The sequence below is a fragment of the Ochotona princeps genome, chromosome 17, assembly GCF_030435755.1.
Source record: "Ochotona princeps isolate mOchPri1 chromosome 17, mOchPri1.hap1, whole genome shotgun sequence".
In the NCBI taxonomy this organism is placed as follows: Eukaryota; Metazoa; Chordata; class Mammalia; order Lagomorpha; family Ochotonidae; genus Ochotona; species Ochotona princeps.
In genome coordinates this window covers 43117976-43140550 of record NC_080848.1, presented here as the reverse complement: position 1 = coordinate 43140550, position 22575 = coordinate 43117976, and positions in this window count along the sequence as shown.

The following is a 22575-nucleotide window of genomic DNA, read 5'->3' as shown; positions in this document are numbered from 1 at the left end:
AACTGGTTAGTCACTTGCGGTCCCATGCCCATTGAGCCCAGTGGGATGGAATCAATCAGCTTGAGCACCCACACAAAACTCAAATGGAGCTCCTCACTCAAGGCGCTCAAAACTCCACAGGAAAAGATAAGTTCAGTGCCCAAGCCATTTCCCGCTGCTATGGAAACCAAGCGCTCTGGCAGCACATATGTCTGAAAGTGGATATGACACCTAGGGAACTCTGTGTGCTATTGAATGGCAACTGGCCGAAGCAGCTGCATACTCTTCCAGTGCCAAAACAACTCCACCTGCCTCATGAACTTCACATACCATCAGCTGTCCTGGCAGCTATCTAGGAAACCCTGTTGGGTCACTTCCTGTCCCATGCCCATTGAGCCCAGTGGGATGGAATCAAGCAGTTTGAGCACCCACACAACACTAACATGGAGCTCCTCACTCAAGGCGCTCAAATCCCCACAGCCTAAGACAAGTTCAGTGCCATGCCATTTCCCGCTGCCATGGAAACCAAGTGCTCTGTCAGCACATATGTCTGAAAGTGGATATGACACCTAGGGAAGGGAGTGTGGTGGTGAATGGCAACTGCCCGAAGCAGCAGCACAGCTCTTCCAGTGCCAAAACAACTCCACCTGCCTCATGAACTTCACATACACTCAGCTGTCCTGGCAGGTATCCAGGAAAAACTGGTTAGTCACTTGCGGTCCAATGCCCATTGAGCCCAGTGGGATGGAATCAATCAGCTTGAGCACCCACACAACACTAACATGGAGCTCCTCACTCAAGGCGCTCAAAACTCCACAGGAAAAGATAAGTTCAGTGCCATGACATTTCCCGCTGCCATGGAAACCAAGTGCTCTGGCAGCACATATGTCTGAAATTGAATATGACACCTAGGGAAGGGAGTGTGGTGGTGAATGGCAACTCCCCGAAGCAGCAGCACAGCTCTTCCAGTGCCAAAACAACTCCACCTGCCTCATGAACTTCACATACAATCAGCTGTCCTGGCAGCTATCTAGGAAACCCTGTTGGGTGACTTCCGGTCCCATGCCCATTGAGCCCAGAGGGATAAAATCAAGCAGCTTGAGCACCCACGCAAAACGAACATGGAGCTCCTCAATCAAGGCGCTCAAACCCCACAGCAAAGACAAGTTCAGGGCCCAAGCCATTTCCCGCTGCCATGGAAACCAAGTGCTCTGGCAGCACATATGTCTGAAAGTGGATATGACACCTAGGGAAGGGAGTGTGGTGGTGAATGGCAACTGCCCGAAGCAGCAGCACAGCTCTTCCAGTGCCAAAACAACTCCACCTGCCTCATGAACTTCACATACAATCAACTGTCCTGGCAGCTATCTAGGAAACCCTGTTGGCTCACTTCCGGTCCCATGCCCATTGATCCAAGAGGGATGGAATCAAGCAGCTTGAGCACCCACACAAAACGAACATGGAGCTCCTCACTCAAGGCTCTCAAAACTCCACATCCAAAGACAAGTTCAGTGCCCAAGCCATTTCCCGCTGCTATGGAAACCAAGCGCTCTGGCAGCACATATGTCTGAAAGTGGATATGACACCTATGGAACTCTGTGTGCTATTGAATGGCAACTGGCCGAAGCAGCTGCATACTCTTCCAGTGCCAAAACAACTCCACCTGCCTCATGAACTTCACATACCATCAGCTGTCCTGGCAGCTATCTAGGAATCCCTGTTGGGTCACTTCCTGTCCCATGCCCATTGAGCCCAGTGGGATGGAATCAAGCAGTTTGAGCACCCACACAACACTAACATGGAGCTCCTCACTCAAGGCGCTCAAATCCCCACAGCCTAAGACAAGTTCAGTGCCATGCCATTTCCCGCTGCCATGGAAACCAAGTGCTCTGTCAGCACATATGTCTGAAAGTGGATATGACACCTATGGAACTCTGTGTGGTGGTGAATGGCAACTGCCCGACGCAGCAGCACAGCTCTTCCAGTGCCAAAACAACTCCACCTGCCTCATGAACTTCACATACACTCAGCTGTCCTGGTAGTTATCGAGGATACCCTGTTGGGTCACTCCCTGCCCAATGTCCATTGAGCGCAGTGGGATGGAATCAAGCAGCTTGAGCACCCACACAAAGCTAACTTGGAGCTCCTCACTTAAGGCGCACAAAACCCCACAGCCAAAGACAAGGACAAGTTCAGATCCCAAGCAATTTCCTGCTGCCATGGAAACCAAGTGCTCAGGCAGCACATATGTCTGAAAGTGGATATGACACCTAGGGAAGGGAGTGTGGTGGTGAATGCAACTGCCCGAAGCAGCAGCACAGCTGTTCCAATGTCAAAACTACTCCACCTGCCTCATGAACTTCACATACCATCAGCTGTCCTGGCAGCTATCTAGGAACCCTGTTGCCTCACTTCCGGTCCCATGCCCATTGAGCCCAGTGGGATGGAATCGAGAAGATTGAGCACTCACACAAAACTAACATGGAGCTCCTCACTCAAGGTGCTCAAAACTTTAGAGCCAAGGACAAATTCAGTGCCCAAGTCATTTCCCGCTGCCATGGAAACCAAGTGCTCTGGCAGCACATATGTCTGAATGTGGATATGACACCTAGGGAACTCTGTTAGGTGGTGAATGGCAACTGCCCGAAGCAGCAGCACAGCTCTTCCAGTGCCAAAACAACTCCACCTGCCTCATGAACTTCACATACCATCAGCTGTCCTGGCAGCTATCTAGGAAACCCTGTTGCCTCACTTCCAGTCCCATGCTCATTGAGACCAGTGGGATGGAATCAAGCAGCTTGAGCACCCACACAAAACGAATATGGAGCTCCTCACTCAAGGCGCTCCAAACCCCACAGCCAAACACAAGTTGAGTGCCCAAGCCATTTCCCGCTGCCATGGAAACCAAGTGCTCTGGCAGCACATATGTCTGAAAATAGATATGACACCTAGGGAAGGGAGTGTGGTGGTGAATGGCAACTGCCCGAAGCAGCAGCACAGCTCTTCCAGTGCCAAAACAACTCCACCTGCCTCATGAACTTCACATACCATCAGCGCTTCTGGCAGCTATCTAGGAAACCCTGTTGGGTCACGTCCGGTCCCATGCCCATTGAGCCCAGTGGGATGGAATCAAGCAGCTTGAGCACCCACACAAAACGAATGTGGAGCTCCTCACTCAAGGCGCTGAAAACGCCACAGCCAAAGACAAGTTCAGTGCCCAAGCCATTTCCCGCTGTCATGGAAAACAAGTGCTCTGGCAGCACAAATGTCTAAATGTGGATATGACACCTAGGGAAGGGAGTGTGGTGGTGAATGGCAACTGCCCGAAGCAGCAGCACAGTCTTCCAGTGCCAAAAAAACTCCACCTGCCTCATGAACTTCACATACCATCAGCTGTCCTGGCAGCTATCTAGGAAACCCTGTTGCCTCACTTCCGGTCCCATGCCCATTGAGCCCAGTGGGATGGAATCGAGAAGCTTGAGCACTCACAGAAAAAGAAAATGGAGCTCCTCACTAAAGGTGTTCAAAACTTTAAGCCAAGGACAAAGTCAGTGACCAAGCCATTTCCCGTTGCCATGGAAACCAAGTGCTCTGGCAGCACATATGTCTGAAAGTGGATAAGTCACCCAGGGAACTCTGTGTGGTGGTGAATGGCAACAGCCCGAAGCAGCAGCACAGCTCTTCCAGTGCCAAAACAACTCCACCTACCTCATGAACTTCACATACCATCAGCTGTCCTGACAGCTATCTAGGAAACCCTGTTGGGTCACTTCTGGTCCCATGCCCTTTGAGCCCAGTGGGATGGAATCAAGCAGCTTGAGTACCCGCCCGAAACAAAATGGAGCTCCTCACTCAAGGTGCTCAAAACCCCACAGCCAAAGACAAGGACAAGTTCAGTACCCAAGCCTTTTCCCGCTGCATGGAAACCAAGTGCTCTGGCAGCACATATGTCTGAAAGTGGATATGTAATCTAAGGAACTCTGTTTGGCTGTGAATGGCAACTGCCCGAAGCAGCAGCACAGCTCTTCCAGTGCCAAAACAACTCCACTTGTCTCATGAACTTCACATACCATCAGCTGTCCTGGCAGCTATCTAGGAAACCCTGTTTTCTCACTTCCGGTCCCATGCTCATTGAGCCCAGTGGGATGGAATCAAGCAGCTTGAGCACCCACACAAAACTCACATGGAGCTCCTCACTCAAGGTGCTCAAAACCCCACAGCCAAGGACAAGTTCAGTGCCCAAGCCATTTCCCGCTGCCATGGAAACCAAGTGCTCTGGCAGCACATATGTCTGAAAGTGGATATGACACCTAGGGAAGGGAGTGTGGTGGTGAATGGCAACTGCCCGAAGCAGCAGCACAGCTCTTCCAGTGCCAAAACAACTCCACCTGCCTCATGAACTTCACATACCATCAGCTGTCCTGGCAGCTATCTAGGAAACCCTGTTGCCTCACTTCCGGTCCCATGCTCATTGAGCCCAGTGGGATGGAATCAAGCAGCTTGAGCACCCACAAAAAACGAACATGGAGCTCCTCACTCAAGGCACTCAAAATCCCACAGCCAAGGACAAGTTCAGTGCCCAAGACATTTCCAGCTGCCATGGAAACCAAGTGCTCTGGCAGCACATATGTCTGAAAGTGGATATGACAATTAGGGAAGGGAGTGTGGTGGTGATTGGCAACTACTCAAAGCAGCAGCACAGCTCTTTCAGTGCCAAAACAACTCCACCTGCCTCATGAACTTCACATAACATCAGCTGTCCTGGCAGCTATCTTGGAAACCCTGTTGCCTAACTTCCGGTCCCATGCTCATTGAGCCCAGTGGGATGGAATCAAGCAGCTTGAGCACCCACACAAAACTCACATGGAGCTCCTCACTTAAGGTGCACAAAACCCAGAACCAAAGACAAGTTCAGTGCCCAAGCCATTTCCCGCTGCCATGGAAACCAAGTTCTCTGGCACCACATATGTCTGAAAGTGGATATGAAAACTAGGGAAGGGAGTGTGGTGATTGGCAACTGCCTGAAGCAGCAGCACAGCTCTTGCAGTACCAAAACAACTGCACCTGCCTCATGAACTTCACATACCATCAGCTGTTCTGGCAGCTATCTAGGAAACCTCTTGCGTCACTTCTGGTCCCATGCTCATTGAGCCCATTGGGATGGAATCAAGCAGCTTGAACACCCACACAAAACGAAGATGAAGCTCCTCACTCAAGGCGCACAAAACCCCACAGCCAAAGACAAGGACAAGTTCAGTGCCCAAGCCATTTCCCGCTGCCATGGAAACCAAGTGCTCAGGCAGCACATATGTCTGAAAGTGGATATGACACCTAGGGAACACTGTGTGCTGGTGAATGGCAACTGCCTGAAGCAGCAGCACAGCTCTCCCACTGCCAAAACAACTCCACCTGCCTCATGACTTCACATACCATCAGCTGTCCTGGCAGCTATCTAGGAAACCCTGTTGGGTCACTTCCGGTCCGATGCCAATTGAGCCCAGGGGGATGGAATCAAGCAGCTTGAGCACCCAAACAAAACGAATATGGAGCTCCTCAATCAAGGCGCTCTAAACCCCACAGCTAAGGACAAGTTCAGTGCCCAAGCCATTTCCCGCTGCCATGGAAACCAAGTGCTCTGGCAGCACATATGTCTGAAAGTGGATATGACACCTAGGGAACGGAGTGTGGTGGTGAATGGCAACAGCCCGAAGCAGCAGCACAGCTCTTCCAGTACCCAAACAACTCCACCTGCCTCATGAACTTCACATACCATCAGCTGTCCTGCCAGCTATCTAGGACCCTGTTGAGTCACTTTCGGTCCCATGAGCATTGAGCCCAGTGGGATGGAATCAAGCAGCTTGAGCACCCACACAAAACGATCATGGAGCCTCTCACTCATGGCGCTCAAAACTCCACCTCCAAGGACAAGTTCATTGCCCAAGCCATTTTCCGCTGCCATGGAAACCAAGTGCTCTGGCAGCACATATGTCTGTAAGTGGATATGACACCTAGGGAAGTGAGTGTGGTGGTGAATGCAACTGCCCGAAGCAGCAGCACAGCTATTCCAATGTCAAAACTACTCCACCTGCCTCATGAACTTCACATACCATCAGCTGTCCTGGCAGCTATCTAGGAACCCTGTTGCCTCACTTCCGGTCCCATGCCAATTGAGCCCAGGGGGATGGAATCAAGCAGCTTGAGCACTCACACAAAACTAACATGTGCTCCTCACTCAAGGTGCTCAAAACTTTAGAGCCAAGGACAAATTCAGTGCCCAAGTCATTTCCCGCTGCCATGGAAACCAAGTGCTCTGGCAGCACATATGTCTGAAAGTGGATATGACACCTAGGGAACTCTGTTAGGTGGTGAATGGCAACTGCCCGAAGCAGCAGCACAGCTCTTCCAGTGCCAAAACAACTCCACCTGCCTCATGAACTTCACATACCATCAGCTGTCCTGGCAGCTATCTAGGAAACCCTGTTGCCTCATTTCCGGTCCCATGCTCATTGAGCCCAGTGGGATGGAATCAAGCAGCTTGAGCACCCACACAAAACTCACATGGAGCTTCTCACTCAAGGCGCTCAAAACCCCACAGCCAAGGACAAGTTCAGTGCCCAAGACATTTCCCGCTGCCATGGAAACCAAGTGCTCTGGCAGCACATATGTCTGAAAGTGGATATGACAATTAGGGAAGGGAGTGTGGTGGTGATTGGCAACTGCTCAAAGCAGCAGCACAGCTCTTCCAGTGCCAAAACAACTCCACCTGCCTCATGAACTTCACATACCATCAGCTGTCCTGGCAGCTATCTAGGAAACCCTGCTGCCTCACTTCTGGTCCCATGCTCATTGAGCCCAGTGGGATGGAATCAAGCAGCTTGAGCACCCACACAAAACGAAGATGAAGCTCCTCACTCAAGGCGCACAAAACCCCACAGCCAAAGACAAGGACAACTTCAGTGCCCAAGCAATTTCCCGCTGCCATGGAAACCTAGTGCTCAGGCAGCACATATGTCTGAAAGTGGATATGACACCTAGGGAACACTGTGTGCTGGTGAATGGCAACTGCCTGAAGCAGCAGCACAGCTCTTCCACTGCCAAAACAACTACACCTGCCTCATGACTTCACATACCATCAGCTGTCCTGGCAGCTATCTAGGAAACCCTGTTGGGTCACTTCCGGTCCCATGCCAATTGAGCCCAGGGGGATGGAATCAAGCAGCTTGAGCACCCACACAAAACGAATATGGAGCTCTTCAATCAAGGCGCTCTAAACCCCACAGCTAAGGACAAGTTCAGTGCCTAAGCCATTTCCCGCTGCCATGGAAACCAAGTGCTCTGGCAGCACATATGTCTGAAAGTGGATATGACAGCTAGGGAACGGAGTGTGGTGGTGAATGGCAACTGCCCGAAGCAGCAGCACAGCTCTTCCAGTACCCAAACAACTCCACCTGCCTCATGAACTTCACATACCATCCGCTGTCCTGCCAGCTATCTAGGACCCTGTTGAGTCACTTTCGGTCCCATGAGCATTGAGCCCAGTGGGATGGAATCAAGCAGCTTGCGCACCCACACAAAACGATCATGGAGCCTCTCACTCAAGGCGCTCAAAACTCCACCTCCAAGGACAAGTTCATTGCCCAAGCCATTTTCCGCTGCCATGGAAACCAAGTGCTCTGGCAGCACATATGTCTGAAAGTGGATATGACACCTAGGGAAGTGAGTGTGCTGGTGAATGCAACTGCCCGAAGCAGCAGCACAGCTATTCCAATGTCAAAACTACTCCACCTGCCTCATGAACTTCACATAGCATCAGCTGTCCTGGCAGCTATCTAGGAACCCTGTTGCCTCACTTCCGGTCCCATGCCCATTGAGCCCAGTGGGATGGAATCGAAAAGCTTGAGCACTCATACAAAACTAACATGGAGCACCTCACTAAGGTGCTCAAAACTTTACAGCCAAGGACAACTTCAGTGCCCAAGCCATTTCCCGCTGCCATGGAAACCAAGTGCTCTGGCAGCACATATGTCTGAAAGTGGATATGTAACATAGGGAACTCTGTTAGGTGGTGAATGGCAACTGTCCGAAGCAGCAGCACAGCTCTTCCAGTGCCAAAACAACTCCACCTGCCTCATGAACTTCACATACCATCAGCTGTCCTGGCAGCTATCTAAGAAACCCTGTTGCCTCACTTCCGGTCCCATGCTCATTGAGCCCAGTGGGATGGAATCAAGCAGCTTGAGCACCCACACAAAACGAATGTGGAGCTCCTCACTCAAGGCGCTGAAAACGCCACAGCCAAAGACAAGTTCAGTGCCCAAGCCATTTCCCGCTGCCATGGAAACCAAGTGCTCTGGCAGCACAAATGTCTAAATGTGGATATGACACCTAGGGAAGGGAGTGTGGTGGTGAATGGCAACTGCCCGAAGCAGCAGCACAGCTCTTCAACTGCGAAAGCAACTCCACCTGCCTCATGAACTTCACATACCATCACCTGTCCTGGCAGCTATCTAGGAAACCCTGTTGGGTCACTTCCGGTCCCATGCCCATTGAGCCCAGGGGATGGAATCAAGCAGCTTGAGCACCCACACAAAACGAACATGGAGCTCCTCATTCAAGGAGCTCAAAACCCCACAGCCAAGGACAAGTTCAGTGCCCAAGCCATTTCCCGCTGCCATGGAAACTAAGTGCTCTGGCAGCACATATGTCTGAAAGTGGATAGGATACCTAGGGAAGGGAGTGTGCTGGTGAATGGCAACTGCCTGAAGCAGCAGCACAGCTCTTCCACTGCCAAAACAACTCCACCTGCCTCATGAAAATCACATACCATCAGCTGTCCTGGCAGCTATCTAGGAAACCCTGTTGGATCACTTCCGGTCCCATGCCCATTGAGCCCAGGGGGATGGAATCAAGCAGCTTGAGCACTCACAAAACGAACATGGAGCTCCTCACTCAAGGCGCTCAAAACCCCACAGCAAAGACAAGTTCAGTGCGCAAGCCATTTCCCGCTGCCATGGAAACCAAGTGCCCTGGCAGCACATATGTCTGAAAGTGGATATGTCACCCAGGGAACTCTGTGTGGTGGTGAATGGCAACAGCCCGAAGCAGCAGCACAGCTCTTCCAGTGCGAAAACAACTCCACCTACCTCATGAACTTCACAGACCATCAGCTGTCCTGACAGCTATCTAGGAAACCCTGTTGCCTCACTTCCTGTCCCATGCCCATTGAGCCCAGTGGGATGGAATTGAGAAGTTTGAGCCCTCACACAAAAAGAAAATGGAGCTCCTCACTCAAGGTGCTCAAAACCCCACAGCCAAAGACAAGGACAAGTTCAGTACCCAAGCCATTTCCCGCTGCATGGAAACCAAGTGTTCTGGCAGCACATATGTCTGAAAGTGGATATGTAATCTAAGGAACTCTGTTTGGTGGTGAATGGCAACAGCCCGAAGCAGCAGCACAGCTCTTCCAGTGCCAAAACAACTCCACCTGCCTCATGAACTTCACATACCATCAGCTGCGCTGGCAGCTATCTAGGAAACCTTTTTCCTCACTTCCGTTCCCATGCTCATTGAGCCTAGTGGGTTGGAATCAATCAGCTTGAGCACCCACACAAAACGATCATGGAGCTCCTCACTCAAGGCACTCAAAACCCCACAGCTAAGGACAAGTTCAGTGCCCAAGCCATTTCCCGCTGCCATGGAAACCAAGTGTTCTGGCAGCACATATGTCTGAAAGTGGATATGACACCTAGGGAAGGGAGTGTGGTGGTGAATGGCAACTGCCCGAAGCAGCAGCACAGCTCTTCCAGTGCCAAAACAACTCCACTTGTCTCATGAACTTCACATACCATCAGCTGTCCTGGCAGTTATCAAGGAAACCCTGTTTTCTCACTTCCGGTCCCATGCTCATTGAGCCCAGTGGGATGGAATCAAGCAGCTTGAGCACCCACACAAAACTCACATGGAGCTCCTCACTCAAGGTGCTCAAAACCCCACAGCCAAGGACAAGTTCAGTGCCCAAGCCATTTCCCGCTGCCATGGAAACCAAGTGCTCTGGCACCACATATGTCTGAAAGTGGATATGAAAACTAGGGAAGGGAGTGTGGTGGTGAATGGCAACTGCCCGAACCAGCAGCACAGCTCTTCCACTGCCAAAACAACTCCACCTGCCTCATGAACTTCACATACCATCAGCTGTCCTGGCAGCTCTCGAGGAAACCTCCTGCCTCACTTCCGGTCCCATGCCCATTGAGCCCAGTGGGATGGAATCACGCAGCTTGAGCACCCACACAAAACGAACATGGAGCTCCTCACTCAAGGTGCTCAAAGCTTTACAGACAAGAACATGTTCAGTGCCCAAGCCATTTCCCGCTGCCATGGAAACCAAGTGCTCTGGCAGCACATATGTCTGAAAGCGGATACTACACCTAGGGATGGGAGTGTGCTGCTGAATGACAACTGCCCGAAGCAGCAGCACAGCTCTTGCAGTGCCAAAACAACTCCACCTGCCCTATGAACTTCACATACCATCAGCTCTTCTGGCAGCTATCTAGGAAACCCTGTTGGGTACATCCGGTCCCATGCCCATTGAGCCCAGTGGGATGGAATCAAGCAGCTTGAGCACCCACACAAAACTCACATGGAGCTCCTCACTCAAGGCGCTCAAAACCCCACAGCCAAGGACAAGTTCAGTGCCCAAGCCATTTCCCGCTGCCATGGAAACCAAGTGCTCTGGCAGCACATATGTCTGAAAGTGGATATGACACCTAGGGAACGGAGTGTGGTGGTGAATGGCAACTGCCCGAAGCAGCAGCACAGCTCTTGCAGTGCCAAAACAACTCCACCTGCCTCATGAACTTCACATACCATCAGCTGTCCTGGCAGCTATCTAGGAAACCCTGTTGGGTCACTTCCGGTCCCATCCCGATTGAGCCCTGAGGGATGGAATCAAGCAACTTGAGCACCCACACAAAACGAAGATGAAGCTCCTCACTCAAGGCGCTCAATACCCCACAGCCAAGGATATGTTCAGTGCCCAAGCCATTTCCCGCTGCCATGGAAACCAAGTGCTCTGTCAGCACATATGTCTGAAAGTGGATATGACACCTAGGGAAGGGAGTGTGGTGGTGAATGGCAACTGCCCGAAGCAGCAGCACAGCTCTTGCAGTGCTAAAACAACTCCACCTGCCTCATGAACTTCACATAGCATCAGCTCTTCTGGCAGCTATCTTGGAAACAGTGTTGGGTCACTTCCGGTCCCATGAACATTGAGCCCAGTGGGATGCAATCAAGCAGCTTGAGCACCCACACAAACGAAGTTGGAGCTCCTCACTCAAGGCACTCAAAACCCCACAGCCAAAGAAAAGTTCAGTGCACAAGCCATTTCGCTCTGCCATGGAAACCAAGTGTTCTGGCAGCACATATGTCTGAAAGTGGATATGACACCTAGGGAAGGGAGTGTGGTGGTGAATGGCAACTGCCCGAAGCAGCAGCACAGCTCTTCCAATGCCAAAACAACTCCACCTGTCTCATGAACTTCACATACCATCAGCTGTCCTGGCAGCTATTTTGGAATTTATTTTGGATGACTTCCGGTCCCATGCCCATAGAGCCCAGTCGGATGGAATCAAGCAGCTTGAGCACCCACACAAAACTCACATGGAGCTCCTCACTCAAGGCGCTCAAAAATTTACAGCCAAGCACAAGTTCAGTGCCCAAGCCATTTCCTGCTGCCATGGAAACCAAGTGCTCTGGCAGCACATATGTCTGAACGTGGATATGATACCTAGGGTAGGGAGTGTGCTGCTGAATGGCAACTGCCCGAAGCAGCAGCACAGCTCTTCAACTGCCAAAACAACTCCACCTGCCTCATGAACTTCACATACCATCAGCTGTCCTGGCTGCTATCTAGGAAACCCTGTTGGGTCACTTCCGGACCCATGCCCATTGAGCCAGGTGGGATGGAATCACGCAGCTTGAGCACCCACACAAAATGAACATGGAGCTCCGCACTCAAGGTGCTCAAAGCTTTACAGCCAAGGACATGTTCAGTGCACCTCCAGTTCCTGTTGCCATGGAAACCAAGTGCTCTGGCAGCACATATGTGTGAAAGTGGATATGACACCTAGGGAAGGGAGTGTGGTGGTGAATGGCAACTGCCCGAAGCAGCAGCACAGCTCTTGCAGTGCCAAAACAACTCCACCTAATCTATGAACTTCACATACCATCAGCTGTCCTGGCAGCTCTTTTGGAATTTATTTTGGATCATTTTTGGTCCCATGCCCATTGAGCCCAGTGGGAGGAATCAAGCAGCTTGAGCACCCACACAAAACGAACATGGAGCTCCTCACTCAAGGCGCTCAAAACCCCACAGCCAAGGACAAGTGCAGTGCCCAAGCCATTTCCCGCTGTCATGGAAACCAAGTGCTCTGGCAGCACATATGTCTGAAAGTGGATATGACATCTAGGGAACTCTGTTTGGTGGTGAATGGCACCTGCCCGAAGCAGCAGCACAGCTCTTCCAGTGCTAAAACAACTCCACCTGCCAAATGAACTTCACATACCATCAGCTGTCCTGGCAGCTATCTAGGAAACCCTGTTGGGTCACTTCCGGTCCCATGCACATTGAGCCCAGTGGGATGGAATCAAGCAGCTTGAGCACCCACACAAAACGAACATGGAGCTCCTCACTCAAGGCGCTCAAAACTTAACAGCCCAAGACAAGTTCAGTGCCCAAACCATTTCCCGCTGCCATGGAAACCAAGTGCTCTGGCAGCACATATGTCTGAAAGTGGATATGAAAGCTAGGGAAGGGATTGTGGTGGTGAATGGCACCTGCCCGAAGCAACAGCACAGCTATTCCAATGCAAAAACAACTCCACCTGCCTCATGAACTTCACATAGCATCAGCTGTCCTGCAAGCTATCTAGGCAACCCTGTTGGGTCACTTCCGGTCCAAGGCCCATTGAGCCCAGTGGGATGCAATCAAGCAGCTTGAGCACCCACACAAAACGAACATGGAGCTGCTCACTCAAGGCGTTCAAAAGCCCAAGCCAAAGACAAGTTCAGTGCCCAAGCCATTTCCCGCTGCCATGGAAACCAAGTGCTCTGGCAGCACATATGACTGAAATTGGATATGACACCTAGGGAACTCTGTGTCGTGGTGAATGGCAGCTGCCCGAAGCAGCAGCACAGCTCTTGCAGTGCCAAAACAACTCCACCTGCCTCATGAACTTCACATACCATCAGCTGTCCTGGCTGCTATCTAGGAAACCCTGTTGGCTCACTTCCGGTCCCATGCCCATTGAGCCTAGTGGGATGGAAATACACAGCTAGAGCACCCACACAAAAATCATATGGAGCTCCTCACTCAAGGCGCTCAAAACCCCACAGCCAAAGACAAGTTCAGTGCCCAAGCCATTTCCCGCTGCCATGGAAACCAAGTGCTCTGGCAGCACATATGTCTGAAAGTGGATATGACACCAAGGGAAGGGAGTGTGGTGGTGAATGGCAACTGCCCGAAGCAGCAGCACAGCTCTTCCAGTGCCAAAACAACTCCACCTGCCTCATGAACTTCACATACCATCAGCGCTTGTGGCAGCTATCTAGGAAACCCTGTTTTGCCACTTCCGGTCCCATGCCCATAGAGCCCAGTGGGATGAAATCAAGCAGCTTGAGCACCCACACAAAACGAACATGGAGCTGCTCACTCAAGGCGTTCAAAAGCCCACAGCCAAAGACAAGTTCAGTGCCCAAGCCATTTCCCGCTGCCATGGAAACCAAGTGCTCTGGCAGCACATATGTCTGAAAGTGGATATAACATTTAGTGAAGGGAGAGTGGTGGTGAATGGCAACTGCCCGAAGCAGCAGCACAGCTCTTCCACTGCCAAAACAACTCCACCTGCCTATGAACTTCACATATCATCAGCTCTTCTGGCAGCTATCTAGGAAACCCTGTTGGGTCACTTCCGGTCCCATGCGCATGAGCCCAGTGGGATGGAATCAAGCAGCTTGAGCACCCACACAAAACGAATATGGATCTCCTCACTCAAGGCGCTCAAAACCCCACAGCCAAGGACAAGTTCAGTGCCCAAGCCATTTCCCGCTGCCATGGAAACCAAGTGCTCTGTCAGCACATATGTCTGAAAGTGGATATGACACCTAGGGAAGGGAGTGTGGTGGTGAATGGCAACTGCCCGAAGCAGCAGCACAGCTCTTCCAGTGCCAAAACAACTCCACCTGCCTCATGAACTTCACATAGCATCACCTCTTCTGGCAGCTATCATGGAAACCCTGTTGGCTCACGTCCGGTCCCATGCTCATTGAGCCCAGTGGGATGGAATCAAGCAGCTTGAGCACACACACAAAACGAACATGGAGCTCCTCACTCAAGGCGCTCAAAACTCCACAGCCAAGGACAAGTTCAGTGCCCAAGCCATTTTCCGCTGCCATGGAAACCAAGTGCTCTGGCAGCACATATGTCTGAAAGTAGATATGTAACCTAGGGAACTTTGTTAGGTGGTGAATGGCAACTGCCCGAAGCAGCAGCACAGCTCTTGCAGTGCCAAAACAACTCCACATGCCCTATGAACTTCACATAGCATCAGCTCTTCTGGCAGCTATCTAGGAAACCCTGTTGGCTCACTTCCGGTCCCATGCCCTTTGAGCCCAGTGGGATGGAATCAAGCAGCTTGAGCACCCACACAAAACGAACATGGAGCTCATCACTCAAGGCGCTCAAAACCCCACAGCCAAAGACATGTTCAGTGCCCAAGCCATTTCCCGCTGCCATGGAAACCAAGTGCTCTGGCACCACATATGTCTGAAAGTGGATATGACACCTAGGGAAGGGAGTGTGGTGGTGAATGGCAACTGCCCGAAGCAGCAGCACAGCTCTTCCAGTGCCAAAACAACTCCACCTGCCTCATGAACTTCACATACCATCAGCTGTCCTGGCAGCTATCTAGGAAACCCTGTTGCCTCATTTCCGGTCCCATGCTCATTGAGCCCAGTGGGATGGAATCAAGCAGCTTGAGCACCCACACAAAACTCACATGGAGCTCCTCACTCAAGGCGCTCAAAACCCCACAGCCAAGGACAAGTTCAGTGCCCAAGACATTTCCCGCTGCCATGGAAACCAAGTGCTCTGGCAGCACATACGTCTGAAAGTGGATATGACAATTAGGGAAGGGAGTGTGGTGGTGATTGGCAACTGCTCAAAGCAGCAGCACAGCTCTTCCAGTGCCAAAACAACTCCACCTGCCTCATGAACTTCACATACCATCAGCTGTCCTGGCAGCTATCTAGGAAACCCTTTTGCCTCACTTCTGGTCCCATGCTCATTGAGCCCAGTAGGATGGAATCAAGCAGCTTGAGCACCCACACAAAACGAACATGAAGCTCCTCACTCAAGGCGCACAAAACCCCACAGCCAAAGACAAGGACAAGTTCAGTGCCCAAGCCATTTCCCGCTGCCATGGAAATCAAGTGCTCAGGCAGCACATATGTCTGAAAGTGGATATGACACCTAGGGAACACTGTGTGCTGGTGAATGGCAACTGCCTGAAGCAGCAGCACAGCTCTTCCACTGCCAAAACAACTTCACCTGCCTCATGACTTCACATACCATCAGCTCTCCTGGCAGCTATCTAGGAAACCCTGTTGGGTCACTTGCGGTCCGATGCTCATTGAGCCCAGGGGGATGGAATCAAGCAGCTTGAGCACCCACACAAAACGAATATGGAGCTCCTCAATCAAGGCGCTCTAAACCCCACAGCTAAGGACAAGTTCAGTGCCCAAGCCATTTCCCGCTGCCATGGAAACCAAGTGCTCTGGCAGCACATATGACTGAAAGTGGATATGACACCTAGGGAACGGAGTGTGGTGGTGAATGGCAACTACCGAATCAGCACAGCTCTTCCAGTACCCAAACAACTCCACCTGCCTCATGAACTTCACATACCATCAGCTGTCCTGGCAGCTATCTAGGACCCTGTTGAGTCACTTTCGGTCCCATGAGCATTGAGCCCAGTGGGATGGAATCAAGCAGCTTGAGCACCCACACAAAACGATCATGGAGCCTCTCACTCAAGGCGCTCAAAACTCCACCTCCAAGGACAAGTTCATTGCCCAAGCCATTTTCCGCTGCCATGGAAGCCAAGTGCTCTGGCAGCACATATGTCAGAAAGTGGATATGACACCTAGGGAAGGGAGTGTGGTGATGAATGCAACTGCCCGAAGCAGCAGCACAGCTATTCCAAAGTCAAAACTACTCCACCTGCCTCATGAACTTCACATACCATCAGCTCTTCTGGCAGCTATCTAGGAAACGCTGTTGGGTCACTTCCGGTCCCATGCCCATTGAGCCCAGTGGGATGGTATCAAGCAGCTTGAGCACCCACACAAAACGAACATGGAGCTCCTCACTCAAGGCGCTCAAATCCCCACAGCCAAAGACAAGTTCAGTGCCCAAGCCATTTCCCGCTGCCATGGAAACCAAGTGCTCTGGCAGCACATATGTGTGAAAGTTGATATGACAGCTAGGGAAGGGAGTGTGCTGGTGAATGGCAACTGCCCGAAGCAGCAGCACAGCTCTTCCAGTGCCAAAACAACTCCACCTGCCTCATGAACTTCACATACCGTCCTCTGTCCTGGCAGCTATCTAGGAAACAATATTAGGTCACATCCGGTCCAATGCCCTTTGAGCCCAGTGGGATGCAATCAAGCAGCTTGAGCACTCACACAAAACGAACATGGAGTTAATCACTCAGGCGCTCAAAACCCCAATGGCAAAGATAAGTTCAGTGCCCAAGCCATTTCCCGCTGCCATGGAAACCAAGTGCTCTGGCAGCACATATGTCTGAAAGTGGATATAACACCAAGGAAGGGAGTGTGGTGGTGAAAGGCAACTGCCCAAAGCAGCAGCACAGCTCTTCCAGAGCCAAAACAACTCCACCTGCCTCATGAACTTCACATACCTTCAGCGCTTCGGGCAGCTATCTAGGAAACCCTGTTGGGTCACTTGCTGTCCCATGCCCATTGAGCCCAGTGGGATGGAATCAAGCAGCTTGAGCACCCACACAAAATGAACATGGAGCTCCTCACTCAAGGCGCTCAAAACTCCACAGCCAAGGACAAGTTCAGTGCCCAAGCCATTTCCCGCTGCCATGGAAACCAAGTGCTCTGGCAGCACATATATCTGAAAGTGCATGTGACACCTAGGGAAGGGAGTGTGGTGGTGAATGGCAACTGCCCGAAGCAGCAGCACAGCTCTTCCAGTGCCAAAACAACTCCAATTGCCCTATGAATTTCACATACAATCAGCTCTTCTGCCAGCTATTTTGAAAACCCTGTTGGGTCACTTCCGGTCCCATGCCCATTGAGCCTAGTCGGATGGAATCAAGCAGCTTGAGCACCCACACAAAACGAACATGGAGCTCCTCACTCAAGGCGCTCAAATCCCCACAGCCAAAGACAAGTTCAGTGCCCAAGCCATTTCCCACTGCCATGGAAACCAAGTGCTCTGGCAGCACATATATCTGAAAGTGCATATGACACCTAGGGAAGGGAGTGTGGTGGTGAATGGCAACTGCCCGAAGCAGCAACACAGCTCTTCCAGTGACAAAACAACTCCACCTGCCTCATGAACTTCACATACCATCAGCTGTCCTGGCAGCTATCTAGGAAACGCTGTTGGGTCTCTTCCGGTCCCATGCCCATTGAGCCCAGGGGGATGGTATCAAGCAGCTTGAGCACCCACACAAAACGAACATGGAGCTCCTCACTCCAGGCGCTCAAATCCCCACAGCCAAAGACAAGTTCAGTGCCCAAGCCATTTCCCGCTGCCATGGAAACCAAGTGCTCTGGCAGCACATATGTGTGAAAGTGGATATGACAGCTAGGGAAGGGAGTGTGCTGGTGAATGGCAACTGCCCGAAGCAGCAGCACAGCTCTTGCAGTGCCAAAACAACTCCACCTGCCTCATGAACTTCACATACCGTCCTCTGTCCTGGCAGCTATCTAGGAAACCCTATTAGGTCACATCCGGTCCAATGCCCTTTGAGCCCAGTGGGATTCAATCAAGCAGCTTGAGCACTCACACAAAACGAACATGGAGTTAATCACTCAGGCGCTCAAAACCCCAATGGCAAAGATAAGTTCAGTGCCCAAGCCATTTCCCGCTGCCATGGAAACCAAGTGCTCTGACAGCACATATGTCTGAAAGTGGATATAACACCAAGGAAGGGAGTGTGGTGGTGAAAGGCAACTGCCCAAAGCAGCAGCACAGCTCTTCCAGTGCCAAAACAACTCCACCTACCTCATGAACTTCACATACCTTCAGCGCTTCTGGCAGCTATCTAGGAAACCCTGTTGGGTCACTTGCTGTCCCATGCCCATTGAGCCCAGTGGGATGGAATCAAGCAGCTTGAGCACCCACACAAAATGAACATGGAGCTCCTCACTCAAGGCGCTCAAAACTCCACAGCCAAGGACAAGTTCAGTGCCCAAGCCATTTCCCGCTGCCATGGAAACCAAGTGCTCTGGCAGCACATATATCTGAATATGCATATGACACCTAGGGAAGGGAGTGTGGTGGTGAATGGCAACTGCCCGAAGCAGCAGCACAGCTCTTCCAGTGCCAAAACAACTCCAATTGCCCTATGAATTTCACATACAATCAGCTCTTCTGCCAGCTATTTTGAAAACCCTGTTGGGTCACTTCCGGTCCCATGCCAATTGAGCCTAGTCGGATGGAATCAAGCAGCTTGAGCACCCACACAAAACGAACATGGAGCTCCTCACTCAAGCCGCTCAAAACCCCACAGCCAAAGACAAGTTCAGTGCCCAAGCCATTTCCCGCTGCCATGGAAACCAAGTGCTATGGCAGCACATGTATCTGATAGTGGTTATGACACCTAGGGAAGGGAGTGTGGTGGTGAATGGCAACTGCCCGAAGCAGCAGCACAGCTCTTCCAGTGCCAAAACAACTCCACTTGCCTCATGAACTTCACATACAATCAGCTGTCCTGGCAGCTATCTCGGAAACCCTGTTGGGTCAATTCTGGTCCCATGCCCATTGAGCCCAGTGGGATGGAATCAAGCAGCTTGAGCACCCACACAAAACGAACATGGAGCTCCTCACTCAAGGCGCTCAAATCCCCACAGCCAAAGACAAGTTCAGTGCCAGGCCATTTCCCGCTGCCATGGAAACCAAGTGCTCTGGCAGCACATATGTCTGAAAGTGGATATGACACCTAGGGAAGTCTGTGTGGTGGTGAATCTCAACTGCCGCAAGCAGCAGCACAGCTCTTCCAGTGCCAAAACAACTCCACCTGCCTCAAGAACTTCACATACAATCAACTGTCCTGGAATCTATCTAGGAAACCCTGTTGGTCAGCTTCGGTCCAATGCCCACTCAACCCAGTGGGATGGAATCAAGCAGCTTGAGCACCCACACTAAACGAACATGGAGCTCCCCACTCAAGGCGCTCAAATCCCCACAACCAAAGACAAGTCCGGTCCCAAGAAATTTCCCGCTGCCATGGAACCCAAGTGCTCTGGTAGCACATATGTCTGCAAGCGGATATGACACCTAGGGAACTCTGGTGGTGAATGGCAACTGCCCGAAGCAGCAGCACAACTCTTCCAGTGCCAAAACAACTCCACCTGCCTCATGAACTTCACATACCATCAGCTGTCCTGGCAGCTATCTAGGAAACCCTGTTGAGTCACATCCGGTCCCATGCCCATTAAGCCCAGTGGGATGAAATCAAGCAGCTTGAGCACCCACACAAAACGAACATGGAGCTCTTCACTCAAGGCGCTCAAAACCCCACAGCCAAGGACAAGTTCAGTGCCCAAGCCATTTCCTGCTGCCATGGAAACCAAGTGCTCTGGCAGCACATATGTCTGAAGGTGGATATGACACCTAGTGAAGGGAGTGTGGTGGTGAATGGCAACTTCCCCAAGCACTCTACACTCTTCCCGTGCCAAAACAACTCCCCTGACTAATGAACTTCTCATACATTCATCTGTCCTGGCAGCTATCTAAGAAACCCTGTTGAGTCACATCCGGTCCCATGCCCATTAAGCCCAGTGGGATGGAATCAAGCAGCTTGAGTACCCACACAAAACGAACATGGAGCTCCCCACTCAAGGCGCTCAATTCCCCACAACCAAAGACAAGTTCAGTGCCCAAGCTGTTTCCCGCTGCCATGGAAACCAAGTGCTCTGGCAGCACATATGTTTGAAAGTAGATATGACACCTAGGGAAGTGAGTGTGGTAGTGAATCGCAACTGCCCCAAGCAGCTGCATACTCAACAGCACCAAAACAACTCCACCTGCCTCATGAACTTCACATACCATCAGCTGTCCTGGCAGCAATCTAGGAAACCCTGTTGGGTCACTTCCGGTCGAATGTCCATTCAGCCCAGTGGGATGGAATCAAGCAGCTTGAGCACCCACACTAAACGAACATGGAGCTCCCCACTCAAGGCGCTCAAAACCCCACAGCCAAAGACAAGTTCAGTGCCCAAGCCATTTCCCGCTCTCATAGAAACCACGTGCTCTGAAAGCATATATGTCTGAAAGTGGATATGACACCTAGGGAAGTTGGTGTGGTGGTGAATGGCAACTGCCCGAAGCAGCAGCACAGCTCTTCCAGTGCCAAAACAACTCCACCTACCTCATGAACTTCACATACCATCAGCTGTCCTTGCAGCTATCTAGGAAACCCTGTTGGGTCACTTGAGGTCCCATGCCCATTGAGCCCAGTGGGATGAAATCAAGCAGCTTGAGCACCCACACAAAACGAACATGGAGCTCTTCACTCAAGGCGCTCAAAACCCCACAGCCAAGGACAAGTTCAGTGCCCAAGCCATTTCCTGCTGCCATGGAAACCAAGTGCTCTGGCAGCACATATGTCTGAAAGTGGATATGACACCTAGGGAAGGGAGTGTGGTGGTGAATGGCAACTGGCCGAAGCAGCTGCATACTCTTTCAGTGCCAAAACAACTCCACCTGCCTCATGAACTTCACATACCATCAGCTGTCCTAGCAGCTATCAAGGAAACCCTGTTGGGTCACTTCCGGTCCCATGCCCATTGAGCCCAGTGGGATGGAATCAAGCAGCTTGAGCACCCACACAAAACTAACATGGAGCTCCTCACTAAAGGCGCTCAAATCCCCAGAGCCAAAGACAAGTTCAGTGCCATGCCATTTCCCGCTGCCATGGAAACCAAGTGCTCTGGCAGCACATGTGTCTGAAAGTGGATATGACACCTAGGGAAGTCTGTGTGGTCGTGAATGGCAACTGCCGCAAGCAGCTATACAGCTCTTCCAGTGCAAAAACAACTCCCCCTGCCTCATGAACTTCACATACAATCAGCTGTCCTGGAATTTATCTAGGAAACCCTGTCGGATGACCTTCGGTCCCATGCCCATTGAGCCCAGTGGGATGGAATCAAGCAGCTTGAGCACCCACACAAAACTAACATGGAGCTCCCCATTCAGGGCGTTCAAATCCCCACACCAAAGACAAGTTCAGTGCCCCGGCCATTTCCCGCTGCGATGGAAACCAAGTACTCTGGCAGCACATATACTGCAAGCGGATATGACACCTATGGAACTCTGTGTGGTAGTGAATGGCAACTGCCGAAGCAGCTGCATACTCTTACAGTGCCAAAACAACTACACCTACCTCATGATCTTCACATACCATCAGCTGTCCTGGCAGCTATCTAGGAAACCCTGTTGGGTCACTTCCGGTCCCATGCCCATTGAGCCCAGTGGGATGGAATCAAGCAGCTTGAGCACCCACACAAAATGAACATGGAGGTCCTCACTCAAGGCGCTCAAAACCCCACAGCCAAAGACAAGTTCAGTGCCCAAGCCATTTCCCGCTGCCATGGAAACCAAGTGCTCTGGCAGCACATATGTCTGAAATTGGATATTACACATATGGAACTCTGTGTCGTGCTGAATGGCAACTGCCCGAAGCAGCAGCACAGCTCTTCCAGTGCCAAAACAACTCCACCTGCCTCATGAACTTCACATACCCTCAGCTCTTCTGGCAGCTATCTAGGAAACCCTGTTGGCTCACTTCGGGTCCCATGCCCATTGAGCCCAGAAGATGGAATCAAGCAGCTTGAGCACACACACAAAACGAATATGGAGCTCCTCACTCAAGGCGCTCAAATTCCCACAGTCAAAGACAAGTTCAGTGCCCAGGCCATTTCCCGCTGCCATGGAAACCAAGTGCTCTGGCAGCACATATGTCTGAAAGTGGATATGACACCTAGGGAAGTTGGTGTGGTGGTGAATGGCAACTGCCCGAAGCAGCAGCACAGCTCTTCCAGTGACAAAACAACTCCACCTGCCTCATGAACTTCACATACCATCAGCTATCCTGGCAGATATCTAGGAAACCCTGTTGGGTGACTTCCGCTCCCATACACATTAAGCCCAGTGGGATGGAATCAAGCAGCTTGAGCACGCACGCAAAACGATCATGGAGCTCCTCACTCAAGGCGCTCTAAACTCCACAGCCAAAGGCAAGTTCAGTGCCCAAGCCATTTCCCGCTGCCATGGAAACCAAGTGC